Source organism: Euphorbia lathyris, chromosome 2 (assembly GCF_963576675.1).
Source record: "Euphorbia lathyris chromosome 2, ddEupLath1.1, whole genome shotgun sequence".
Lineage (NCBI taxonomy): Eukaryota > Viridiplantae > Streptophyta > Magnoliopsida > Malpighiales > Euphorbiaceae > Euphorbia > Euphorbia lathyris.
Window position 1 is genome coordinate 81,264,799 of NC_088911.1, and position 12,773 is coordinate 81,277,571.

Consider the following 12,773-nt stretch of genomic DNA (forward strand, 5'->3'; position numbering starts at 1 on the left):
AGGTTTGTGAATTTTTTTATCCTAAAATAAGAAGGTTATATAAATTTATTCAAACTATACGTAAATTATATCTAAAAATAAAAGATTTATTTAAAGTTCAACGGTTTTACATAAAACTCTAATTTTCACAATGTTTGTGAATTTTTCTCCTAAAGTAAAAGGTTTACGTAAATTTAGTCAATCTTATGTAAATTATGTCTAAAAATAAAAGATTTACGTAAAATTCACAGGTTTTACGTAAAACTCTATTTTCACAAGGTTTGTGAATTTTTTCCGCCTAAACTAAAAAGATTACGTAAATTTAGTCAAACTCTACGTAAATTATATCGAAATATAAAAGATTTACGTTAAGTTCAAAGGTTTTATATGTAAAACTCTAATTTTCACAAGGTTTGTGGATTTTTTCTCCTAAAATAACAAGGTTACGTAAATTATGTCCAACTTAACGTCATTTATATCAAAATATAAAAGATTTACGTAAAATTTATAGGTTTTACGTAAAACTCTATTTTCACAAGGTTTGTGAATTTTTTTCTCCTAAAATAAAAATGTTATATAAATTTAGTCAAACTATACGTACACTACAAAAAAATCATGATATTATGACTAATTCTGTTGTAACGAAAGTATTTTTGTCACGATAAATATGGTTATTGTGACAAAATAAATTATTTGTCACAATAATTAATCTAAATACAAAAGATTGTGATGAAATACTTATTTTGACAAAATGTTGTCACTATACGTATATTTTGGAACGAAATCAATTTGTCACTACTATTTCGTAGCAATATATATGACATAATATTTTTGGGTTAAAATTGTAAACATATATGGAGACTATTATTTTGTCTCTAAAAAATTAATACTATTATGACAAAATAATTTTGTAACAACAACATATATCATCGATTTTTAATTTTATTATGATATTAGTGACTATGGCAAGAAATAGTGTGTGGTCACAATATGTTTCAAAATTATAACTATATATCTATTATTTTCTCTATTGGAAAAGAAAAGGAAAAGACGAAATTCATTAACAAAATGAAACCTAAATATAAAACACGTGGATAACAGAAATTAAACTCATCTCTCTAGCGACGCCTCACTTTCCCCTTTCATATCAGAAACCCTATAACCAAACCCATCTCCCACCTTTGCTTCTTCTCCGGCCACCAACTCTTGCCACCACTTCCTATTTCTACCTTCTTCCATTCTGTTTTCCCCTTGCTCTTTATCCTTATCCGTCTCTGTGAATATCAATTTCAGATCCGTAAATTTTCTGAAAGACCAACATTGCAGCTCTGTCAGCCATTGTTGATGTTATGGTGTCTAATTGAAGTCTCTACTCACTTCTTCATACCCAATAGAATTTCAGGTTTGTTAATGTAAATGTTATCCGTATGATTTGGGTATTTATAAATTGGGTTTTTTCAATTTATTGCTCTGGTCTGAGTAGGGTTTCAGATTTTTGCAATACGGTGCCATTTGAGAGAATGCTGCAATTAATTCTCCATCGTTTATAGAGTACCGCTCCCGAAGCTTATAGAGCTGCCAAGGCTGCTTCTTCCATACAGTAAACTCTCAAATTAGATAATGTTTTATGTTTTTCGTTATTTGAAATTTGGTTTTGTTTCCACCCTAAACTATTTTAATTGAAATTGATATTTGTTGTATGTTGTAGACTCAGAAAAAAACTAGTGACAAATTTGGTTCAACGTTTATCCCTAGTTCAAGAAGTAGACGGCAATTTCTATATCAAGGTATGCAGCATGTTATTATTATTCAATATTTTGGGTACATTGACATTACTATTATTCAAAATTTTCTGGTAAATTTTCCTATTATATCTGTTGATCTTGTGTGCACTGTTATTGGTTTATGTGAATAAGGGGATGGTTTTGGTATGGCGGATGTACAAATGAATTTGATCCAGCAAATACTAACACCCGCAACACTCGCCAATTCTAGATTGCATATCTTAATTTTCTGTAACATGTCATATGGTCTTGTTAATTTGATTGTGTCAAATGATAAGGTACTAAAATAGGTCTATGGTTGTTAGGTAAGTATCAATTTAGGCTCCACGTAAAAAATAACACTAATATAGGCCTTTAAAAAAAGGTACCAATTTAGGCCTCGATAATGGAACGAAACACGACGTTGACATTACTCTGTTAAGTTCTATCGATTATACGTGGAGGGAGAAATCAAAACTTAACGGAGTAATAGAAATGACGTGTCCAATCTGTTCTCGAGACCTAAATTGATACTTCCCCCAAAACCATAGGCCTATTTTGGTAGCTTATCCCAATTTTTATTATAAAAACTTGTGTTTTTTCTAGTATTTTAATTGTCATGAGCTGACATGAGAATGAGGAAATATTTTCTTGACAAGTTTAGACTAGGTCTAACAAAAAAATTGAAGTTTGATAACTCTGTTAAATGGTTTCTATAGCCTGATATGAAAATTTGCTTTTAAAAGGATAGTCTGGCTCTGATTTATCAGTTACGAATTTACCACTTTGCTAAATATGACACAAAAATTACTCAAGTCAATTAGTTGTTTCAAGCATTGACTTTATGCAATTGTGAGATAGCTATTGATATTAAAGCAAGGTACTCTAATATATGTGATGCTATCTAGAAATAGAAATGAAGAATGAAATTATTTCTGCAGGGGGATGTGTTATATTATATATTTATATTCAGTTTGATAGTTCTCTAGCTGTAGGTGTAAAATTGGCAAAACAAATGTGGTTTTTCAATTCAGCGTCAATGACCAATCCACACTAGCAAAATAATTGAATCCAGGCCTCCTGTATATGCAACCTCTTATTTAAGCGTAATTTTATGTGTTATGATTATGAATTGTTTATGATGTTTCGTAGTTGTTTCTATTAGATTTTATATTTAGTTGATTCGTCAAGTAATCAAGGAAAAAAAGTTTCTATTACTACTCACTATAGGAAACTTTCTGTACGGTCAATGATATCTTTTTTCTCCATGATGCTTTTCTCCAACTAAAAATCTTCAATCCTTTGTCATCCTGTGTTTATTGTACCATATATTTAAGATCATGAATTGTTATTTTTTTCTCAGTTGTGTAAGAAAACTGTTAGATTTTGTTCATCCTTTGGATATTTAACAATTTAGACAGCAGTTCATGTCTTCTGGATGTAGAAAATTTGTTATTAACTTATTAAAAAGCTTTCCTTGTATACTTATTAGATGGGTTATAGTTTACTTTTTTGTTGCTTTCAGGATGATCTCGAGGCACCAAGAGTATTCTAAATTGGAGCAGCAGCAACAATTTCGCAAAACTACTGTCTCAAAATTAAAGTTGGATATTATTTTTAGATTTACTGTTTCTTATAAACATCTGGTGTTCTTCATTGTAATTAAATTAGTGGCTTTTCTATTGTTGATAATGTACATTTTTCTATTGTGGATTAATAGAATATTGGATTGAGTCTTGAGATATGATATTATATTCATTAGCTTGATATATAAAATGAATAATTAAGTTTTAAAGCAAAAAACTTATGACGAGAACATCTAACTTGTTAAAAAAAATCACACAATTGATGACGATGCACTAATCACAATATATTAAATAAATTGTAACAAATATTGCATTGGTCACATTTTAATAATAAATTAATTGTAACAAATATTCTTTTGTCATATTAACAAATTTTGTCACAATAGGTATTAAACATTTGTCCAACCAACTAACATTTTGTGACTAATATAATCTAGTAGCAACGAAATATAATCGATGTCGTGACTAATTATTGGTCACAATATATACCGCAAAGGTGACGAATGAAATTTTGTCTAAAATGAGCTTAATAATGGAGACAAACTACAATTTCGTCACAAGAAACTTATTGAGACGAGCTTATTGCAACGAAGTTTGCGACAAAATATTTAGTCACTATATGTATATTGACAAAATAAGTATATGTTCTGACGGAATTTTTCGTCACAACAAATCCTTTTTTTTGTAGTGGTAAATTATATCTAAAAATAAAATATTTACGTAAAGTTCAAAGGTTTTATGTAAAACTCTAATTTTCACAATGGTTGTGGATTTTTCTCGTAAAGTAAAAGGGTTACGTAAATTTAGTCAAACCTTACGTAAATTATGTCTAAAAATAAAAGTTTTACGTAAAATTCATAGGCTTTACGTAAAACTCTATTTTCACAAGGTTTGTGAATTTTTTCCCCCCTAAAATAAAAAGATTACGTAATTTAGTCAAACTATACATAATTATATCTAAAAATAAAAGATTTGCGTTAATTTCAAAGGTTTTATGTAAAACTCTATTTTCACAAGGTTTCTATTTAACGTTCATAATTTGCTTTTTACGTAAATAAAATCTAACAATAGAGGATAAGTTCAGTTTTGCCTGAAACTTGATTTTTCGCAAAGTTGGTGGATTTACATGAATTACTTCTGATAATATAGGATTTAAATTTCACATGAAATTAATGATTTTTTTGGATAATAATAAATACTAATAATTTACTAAAATTAAGTATGATTTCATGTGAATAATGTGTAAACTGAATTATTTTTGGTAAAATTTAAAGGTTTTAAGTGATTTTTTCCATAATTAGTGATTTCACTTTTTGGTTTTATACTTTTGAAGCTAGTTTATGAATTTTTGCCAACATTAGTAATTTTTTTTCTTTTAACAGTTTAAGCCAATTTGTGAGTGGGATGAGAATAACAACCTATCAAACGCCAATAAAAAAAAATCGAAGCATTAGTGGGGAAGGAAAAGTAATTGAGGAAGGAGGTTAGTTAAAAAAAAATTGTAACCGGATGAAACAGTTACCAATTTAAAACTAATTGAATCCATCATTACTATATTTTATTCTAGTATCAAATCAATGGTGATCACAGCAACGTAAATTTTACTTTGTTTACAACAAAGTAACAGTAGCCCACACCTTATAATTACATATCGAGTAATTGATCGCCTATAAATTTATCATTCCTAGGTTGTTATTGGTAAGATATATAGGAATAAAAGATAGAAATAAGGTTTAACTATGAAGTTTTAATTTTTTTTAAATGACTCGTCGATGAACAACGATTGTTTCATTAAGTTGAACCTCGGCTCATCTAATGTCCTGGTTCTGCCACTACTGCTATATAATAGAAAATTTGAATGAACTAACTTGACAATTATTAAACTGTCATATCAGACATTTCCAAACATATTAATTTGTCGATAAACTGAAGTAGTTTTGCACATTTTTGTGGTTATTATTTCTAACTATATTAGTAACATAGTAAACATTTTAGACACTTTGACAAAAAGAGAGAGAGAGAGAGAGAGAGAGAGAGAGGTGGAATGGTTAAGAAGCAAACGGAGAAGAGAATTTGACGAAGGGAAAATCAATCAGTGACAGGTCTCACTACATTGATAAACAGGTTGAAAGAGAACGGTGGAGATCGGCAACAAGACTTCATCAGCAGCGGCAATCTGAGTGAGGCAATCGGAGTGACGGAAAATGGAGGGAGATGGAGAACGTGTTTTGCCGTGAAAGAGAGTTTTTATTTGATGAGCTGTTATAAGTGAAGGACAGGTGTCACTACAACAAATCATCACTTGCGCCACGATTAGAATCGTGGCACAAGTGTGATATTTCTGTGGCTATACTATTTAGCCACGAGAATTCAAGGTAGCTACTCCCGTGGCGCAAGTGAGCGTGGCTAGGTAGTTGCCACGGAAAATCATGGTTGTGGCTTAAATTGATTTTTATGCCACGAAAAAATCCGTGGCTAATCATATCCATTTGCCACAGGAAAAATCGTAGCAAAATTAAAATACTCGTGGCAAAACAAAGCAGCCTGTCGTAATTCATCCTAGCTAGCCACGGACATAACCGTAGCAAAAAATAGAATATTTTTGGCTAGAAACCTTATTGAGCCACAAGTATAACCGTAGCAAAGATAAAACACTTGTGGCTAGAAATCTTGCTTAGCCACAAATATAATCATGGCAAACTTCTTTTTTCTTTGTAATTCGTGTTGGCCATATTTTACCCAATTTAAACTGTGAAAAAAAATTAATAGATTCAAATATGAAACAAGTCGAGGCATAGAATTTATTGGTGTCATTAGATCTATTTATATACATATTGAATATTGTGCAATTGACATCTGAATCAAATACTTTATATCCCCATAATATAAATATTTACAGTAAAAATATATATCTATCAAATAAAATACAATATCCAATCTCTTATAACTTCTATAAATATTGATCACGTTAACAACATTCATTTGTTGCGGATGGAGATACTAGCTCTTCGAACTTCTTTTTACCTGCAATACTAAGAAAATATGCTATACATTGTAGTAATTTATACAAAAACGACAAAGAAGCACAACATGATCACAAAATACTATGAATTCGCAAAGGCTAAACCAAACTATCATACTTTTCACCTTCTATGCTCTATTAAAAAGATAACATATAGTTGTATATTATACTGAAAACCACGTAGCACAACCAACAATTGACTAAGAAGTTATAGTACAGACCACTTCCATAGACTCAACATTGCTTGTATGCATGAATAATAACATTGTACGATATGCCCAAAAGTTGTATGGAAAATAAACAAGATAAGCATACAAGTCTACAATTTCAGAAGTAGAGTAATTGATCCACTTTTCAATTAATCAAATAATAATTCAATATAATTGAAATTACACCAAGATAAGGCTTCAAATTTTTTGGAATTGGATATTAATTGTGAGTTCATATCATCATCACTGATTAAAAAATCCCATATTGAAAGATCAAGCCAACTAATTAGCACATAATAGGGAGCTAAAAATCTTCCAGCAATAACTAAATCCTCTGGTTTCTCCATGAAAACAGAGAAGTCAAAAAAGAACAAAGCTCTAGTAACCAATCGTCTAATAATACCACATTGTTATCATGATATTCCTTTTTATATTTCTATCTTTCAATACTTTCAATGAAAGAAAAGCAAAAAGGTATTAAACTTACTAGCTTTATGTGGTGTGATGCCTCAAAGGAATTGTCTGCTCCATCTTCCTCAATGCTTTTCTTTAGCGTTTCTTTTTAGGTTGAAAATATTGACCAACTAAACCCAAAATAATAAATCCAAAAACAAAAGCAATTTAAGTTCAAGACTTGATTTTACATTGTAATTACTTTCAAAACACAAACTTGGTTAAAATTGACATTTTTAACCAATGCATAACCCACAAATAATTGCAATAAGCAAAAAATTAGAAAAATGAACTAAATAAGAAAAAGAATAACAATTATAACTAACAGAAGATGATATGCATAATAAGCACAAAATGAGGATAGATAGGAGAAACCTTAATGACAATTCAGAGATTAAGGGAGAGAATGAAGGTTCTGATTGAGCAGAAGAACAAAGCCATTGAGCCTGAAATAAAATGATCTCTTTCACTCATAAAATTACTTTGATTCCACTTTATCAGATAAAATAACATAAAAAAAGACAGTCTTACAGAAAGTTAGATTGTAGTTGACAATTAGAAGCATGCATCAAGTATCCCCAAATTAGAAGGCCATCATCGCCTTATAAAAGCATTACTAGTCTTTTGTGGAAACAACATGCAGCAAATGTTATAAAAAAAAAAGTATAAGCTTTATACTCACCAAGATTCCAATAAAAGTTTGAACTTGATATCAGAATATAAATCTATCAAATATAAAAAATGAAAGAAAGAACTCACTGAAAGTACCAAGATAAATGTCCTTGTTTCCAGTGACTCTGCCTATCCTTGCTTGACATCTTCAATGCAGGTGATGTCTCCATAACATAGATATATGACAGTTAGAACAATGAGCTAACTTTATACTATTAAGAAGGGGCTTCTTGTGAAACCATGCAATAAGATTAATGAAAACCTTATTACTCCTCTATAAATTGAATCACTCCTAGAGAACCAAATGTTTTACTCCATAGAAATAGGGAAAAAATCAATTAATTAACTAACCATTCTCGTAATTAAGCAAAAAAATTGTCTTTACCGTCTTAAATGATTAACTTATTCCCGACGGCTCATCTATTCTTCATCTCTTCAGCTCATCCTGATATTTTTCCAGCTAAACAAAACGAAAACTAAGATTAAGATATATCTCGAGAAAGATTATACTAATTCATGAAAGGGGTTTCAAAATTTACAAGAAAATTAATGTGGGTGGAAGGGCCCCAGTACTTGAGGGCAGCAAGATCATATGTCCTTGCAGCTTTCTCTTCCATATCATATCAATGTGGCAATAGTCCAAAGGGTAAAAACTGAAATTAGAATAAGAATAAGGTGATTCAAGGTAATTATTTTATGAAAGATAGAGAAAAAAACCCAAGATAAACTGTTACATATAAAAAGATGAAATAACATCAACCATAATTGATTTTACACACAGTTAACATATATAGGGAATCCCTTTCTTTATATTCATAATGAATTTAAACATCCATATAATGAAAAAAACAGAAGCAGAGAAGGAATCAATGAATTGCAGAATGAAGTATTAGTAAAATTAACATGAAATTAAGGAACTCAGCATTATGACAAAACGAAACTGGTTTGAAGTGCAATAGCTAATTAATGGATAATTAAATACCAGGCGTCATAGTTTGAAACAACAAACATAATATAACAAATTGGAAACTGGATTATATGAATTACCTCGAAAATGTGCAGTGTGGAAGCGACAAGCGTGAGGGTGATTTAGGGAAGGGTAAAATCGGGTTTGCAGTTCTTACATGTTCTGAGGGTTAGTTGCCGCTTGAGGATCCAATTGCAAGAAATCATTACGAATATAGGGTTTGAATCACAGTCGGTGGCCGACGGAACTCAAGATAAGAGAAGCATGCGTTTCGGAGAAGGACAAACAAACGAATCAGTGTACAATCGAAGGCCATCCGACACTTGAGAGCCAAAGAGTAGAGGGGGAATGGAGTTTGAAGAGGGAAATTTCTCAAAAATAGAAGCGGGAAAGAAAAACTGTTTGGAAATAATAGAGGGGGGAAGTTGAAGGGATAAGGATTGCAAGTGCTGAAGGCATGTAATTGGATTTTAAAAGGTTAGGACGAAATCCAGTAATAAATATTAAAATTTTCATCAATTTAAAACTTTATAATTTGTATACACTTAATTAATAAAATAATACTTTACAAATGTTGATTTAGCTAATTTTTCAAATGGGGCGTAGCCCTCGTAGTTTACCAAAAAAAAGCTAATTTTTCAAAGATAGTATAACTTTCTTCTATTTTTATTAAATGCAATAATTTTGATAAGTTTTGTTTTAATTAATTAGATATTGTAATTAAAAAACTAATCATTCAAAACTTTGTAAGTATTTATTTTCGTGTTAATTTTATGTTTAGTGGTTTGATACAAACACGACTTCAAAATATCGTGTCATTTTCAGATTAATCCAAACGAATTTTTGTAGTTTCCCTCCACATAGAAAAAATGCAACAAATTAACATATTAAAATTAAATTTAGAACAATTTTTATAAAATAAATTACATGTGGTATAAGTAATTTTATGCCACGAGTAATTTTTTTTTTCCGTGGCATAAATAGATTTAGCCACGGAAAAAAAATACTGTAGCAAAATTCATGGCATAAGTATATGTTTGCCACAGAAAAAAATTACCCGTGGCATAAATACAACAAGTGGTCATAAGTTTGTAGTGGAATCTATTTTTTCCGTGGCTAAATTAAAATATGCCACGAAATTTGAATTCACGTGGCATAATTCGTGGCACAAGTAATGATTTGTTGTAGTGTGTCCATTAGTATATGGAAGGTTCTTTTAGTGAGTTGTAGGACCAGGACCTTCCTATAAACTCCCCACCTAATATAGGATCATTATATATGATCAAACGGGGGGCAATCATAACTTGATACAGAGACTACATAATAACTATAAATCTAGCCATGCTTTTTGTCATTGTATATGGTCAAACGATGGGTAATCATGACTCGATATAAACGTATTAAATAGAAAAAAAAAACTATGAGTTATGCTTAAATATTAGAAGATGAAAAAAGTATTTCATTGTGGTATTAATACTAAACCACTTCAAAAAAAAAACTCTAATGTCATTTGCCTTTATAAAAAGGGTCAAATATATGAATATCATAATTAAGTACAAAATTACAACTAAGTCATATCACTAAATTTAATTCTTAATATGTCATTATTCTCTCTATGTATTATGATTTTATACCATAATTTAAAAATTATAGACTCAAATTCAGAAATTATAAACCTTAGAAAATATATTCTAGACTTCTAATTTATAAACTCTAATCCTTAAAATATATTAAAAGTACTGATTCAATAACATGTCCAGTTACATTCAATATCTCCATAATCTCGTCTAATTTCATTGGATAACCCAAAAATTCAACTGTCCCGTGAACTTTCAAAATTTCCTAATTTGTTGTCTATTTATCACATTCTTTTGATACGTGACGATCATTTTGAGACATGACGGAGCGTGTCTTCCATTTTCAGCATGCAACAAATTTATTAAGAATTATGAGGTTATTAGATACAATATGTGGGATCATTTGTAACTTTTAGAAATTCAGATGTTGCCCATATACTCCAAAACTTTCCCTCCACTCTGAACTTTTTATTTGATGAGTCATATCCTCTGCACATAATAATTAAGATATTATATTTGCCATTTTATACAACTTAGCACATGACCTGTGTATGGTAACCAAATTAGCTATAAATTACACCCCTCTTCTCTCTTGCCCTCTCTTCAGATTATCAAAAAAAGACACAAATTCAATTTTCAAACCCTGAATCTATGGCTGGATATGGGTGGAATTCCAACAATCTTCCTACAAGCACGTACGCTGGCGCTCCATAAATCGCCTGTCGAATTTGTAACCAGGTTTTTGTGAGCACTGAAGCTTTTCTTCATCACATCGAAATTCACATGTCTACGGATCATGATGGTTCTTCTGTTTCTGCCTCCAGAAGGATGCAGCAGCCACCACCATCTCTTAATGCTTCCGGTGGTGGCTTGAGCGGTCTCTCCGGTCAAAGAAACAACTTCAGTTTTCCCATTCCAAATGTTTACAGTACTATGTTTAATCCGACTCCTAATCAGTTTATTCATCCCCGGGCAGCCCCACAAATGTACTCTTCTTTTCCAACTGTGAGGAACAACTACGGGTTTGGGTCACAAAGTTTCCCTATCCCTTTTCAGGCTCCGAGGAAATTCACCAAGCCATTTCTTCAGCAGCTGGAGAAACCCTTGATCCCTATTTCTGATTCTGATTCCGAGTTTGAAGTGCTAGACTTGAACTTGAAGCTGTAGAGCAGCATAAAGATTAGGGTTTTGTTTAGGACAATACCTAACCCTAGCTATGGCTATGGTTAGGTTCGATGTATTTTTATTTCAATGAAACAATAAATATTATAATCAGAAAAAGAAAATATATGTAAGCCTTTTTTAAACATTGCTTTTTTTTCTTTCTGAGTTCACAGTTTTGTATGCTATGAATTCAATCTATTTTGTCTCCTTTAATTACCAATTTTTGTCATTTGATTATCAAATTAAATCTTGTTTTTTTTTTTCAAAAATCTACCTAGTGAAGTAATTTAATTTATTGACATAAAGGCTAAATTTCACTTTAATATTCTATGAAAAGTATATAAATTTTATAAATTTACTCCTAACCTTTTTAAGTAAAATCAATTTTAATCCTTTTTTTTCTTTTTTTTTCAAATAGCTACCTAGTGAAGTAATTTAATTTATTGACATAAAGGCTAAATTCCTCTCTAATATTTTCTGAAAAGTACATATTTGACTTTAACATATGAAATTGTATAAATTTATTAGTAACCTTTTCAAGCAAAATCAATTTTAATTTTTTTTTCTTTCAAAAATCTACCTAGTGAAGTAATTTAATTTATTGGGATAAAAGCGAAATTTGTTACGCGCATTTTCAGAAAAATATAGATTCGACTCTAACATATGAAATGGTATATATTTACTCCTAACTATTTTAAGCAAAATCAATGTTACTTGTCCAGGGGCAGAACTCCATAGGGGGGTAGTCCTTGAAATTTGTTTCAAAATAATTTTCAAGCCCACTTTGTCAAAGAGTGAAAGACATGAAGAGGGGTTGTTGTAGATGTGACAATTATTGAATTTTTTTTTACTGTATTCCAGGAGTAATACACCAATCAGTCAAAATAATTGTACATACCACTTCATGGGAGATGATTTGTGTAAGGAAAAAAATGTACATGTGACATTAATTGATTTGTTAGGTGTATTACTCCTAAAGTATTCTAAATTTTTTTCTTATTATTGAGTTAGTGTCGTGTTCGTGTCATATCAATTATCGAGTTGATATGAAATGAGTCAACTCTAACTCAACTCAAAAAAATTTGTGTTATAACTATATATTAACCAAATTGGGTTAGTAATTTTGTATTGTGCTTTCGGATCATATGTAATTTTACTATGTACATATGTTAATGATGTCATTTAAAAATATAGTAGGATATAGTAATAGTTCTAAATAATTTATGTCGAGTAATACACCTAACAAATCAATTAATGTCACATGTACATTTTTTTCTTATTATTGAGTTAGTGTCGTGTTCGTGTCATATCAATTATCGAGTTGATATGAAATGAGTCAACTCTAACTCAACTCAAAAAAAATTGTGTTATAACTATATAT

At 30.3% G+C, this 12,773-nt stretch overlaps 2 long non-coding RNA genes across 6 annotated transcripts; one reads left to right on the forward strand and one right to left on the reverse strand.

The window, feature by feature from the left end:
• Positions 1 to 1,550: 1,550 nt before the first annotated feature.
• LOC136217653 (uncharacterized) lies at positions 1,551 to 3,411 on the forward strand. Its single transcript, XR_010683520.1, has 3 exons — positions 1,551 to 1,579; positions 1,688 to 1,766; positions 3,268 to 3,411. It is a non-coding gene; the product is annotated as an uncharacterized lncRNA (long non-coding RNA).
• Positions 3,412 to 6,169: 2,758 nt separating this feature from the next.
• Positions 6,170 to 9,089, reverse strand: LOC136220621 (uncharacterized). 5 transcript variants are annotated; one of them, XR_010684633.1, is made up of 8 exons: positions 8,732 to 9,089; positions 8,224 to 8,337; positions 8,070 to 8,144; positions 7,781 to 7,848; positions 7,544 to 7,633; positions 7,388 to 7,458; positions 7,047 to 7,143; positions 6,170 to 6,360 (listed from the first exon to the last, which is right to left on the reverse strand). It is a non-coding gene; the product is annotated as an uncharacterized lncRNA (long non-coding RNA). The 5 variants fall into 5 exon arrangements; XR_010684634.1 differs by having other exon boundaries at positions 7,772 to 7,848; XR_010684635.1 differs by having other exon boundaries at positions 6,170 to 6,352; positions 7,781 to 8,144.
• Positions 9,090 to 12,773: the final 3,684 nt, after the last annotated feature.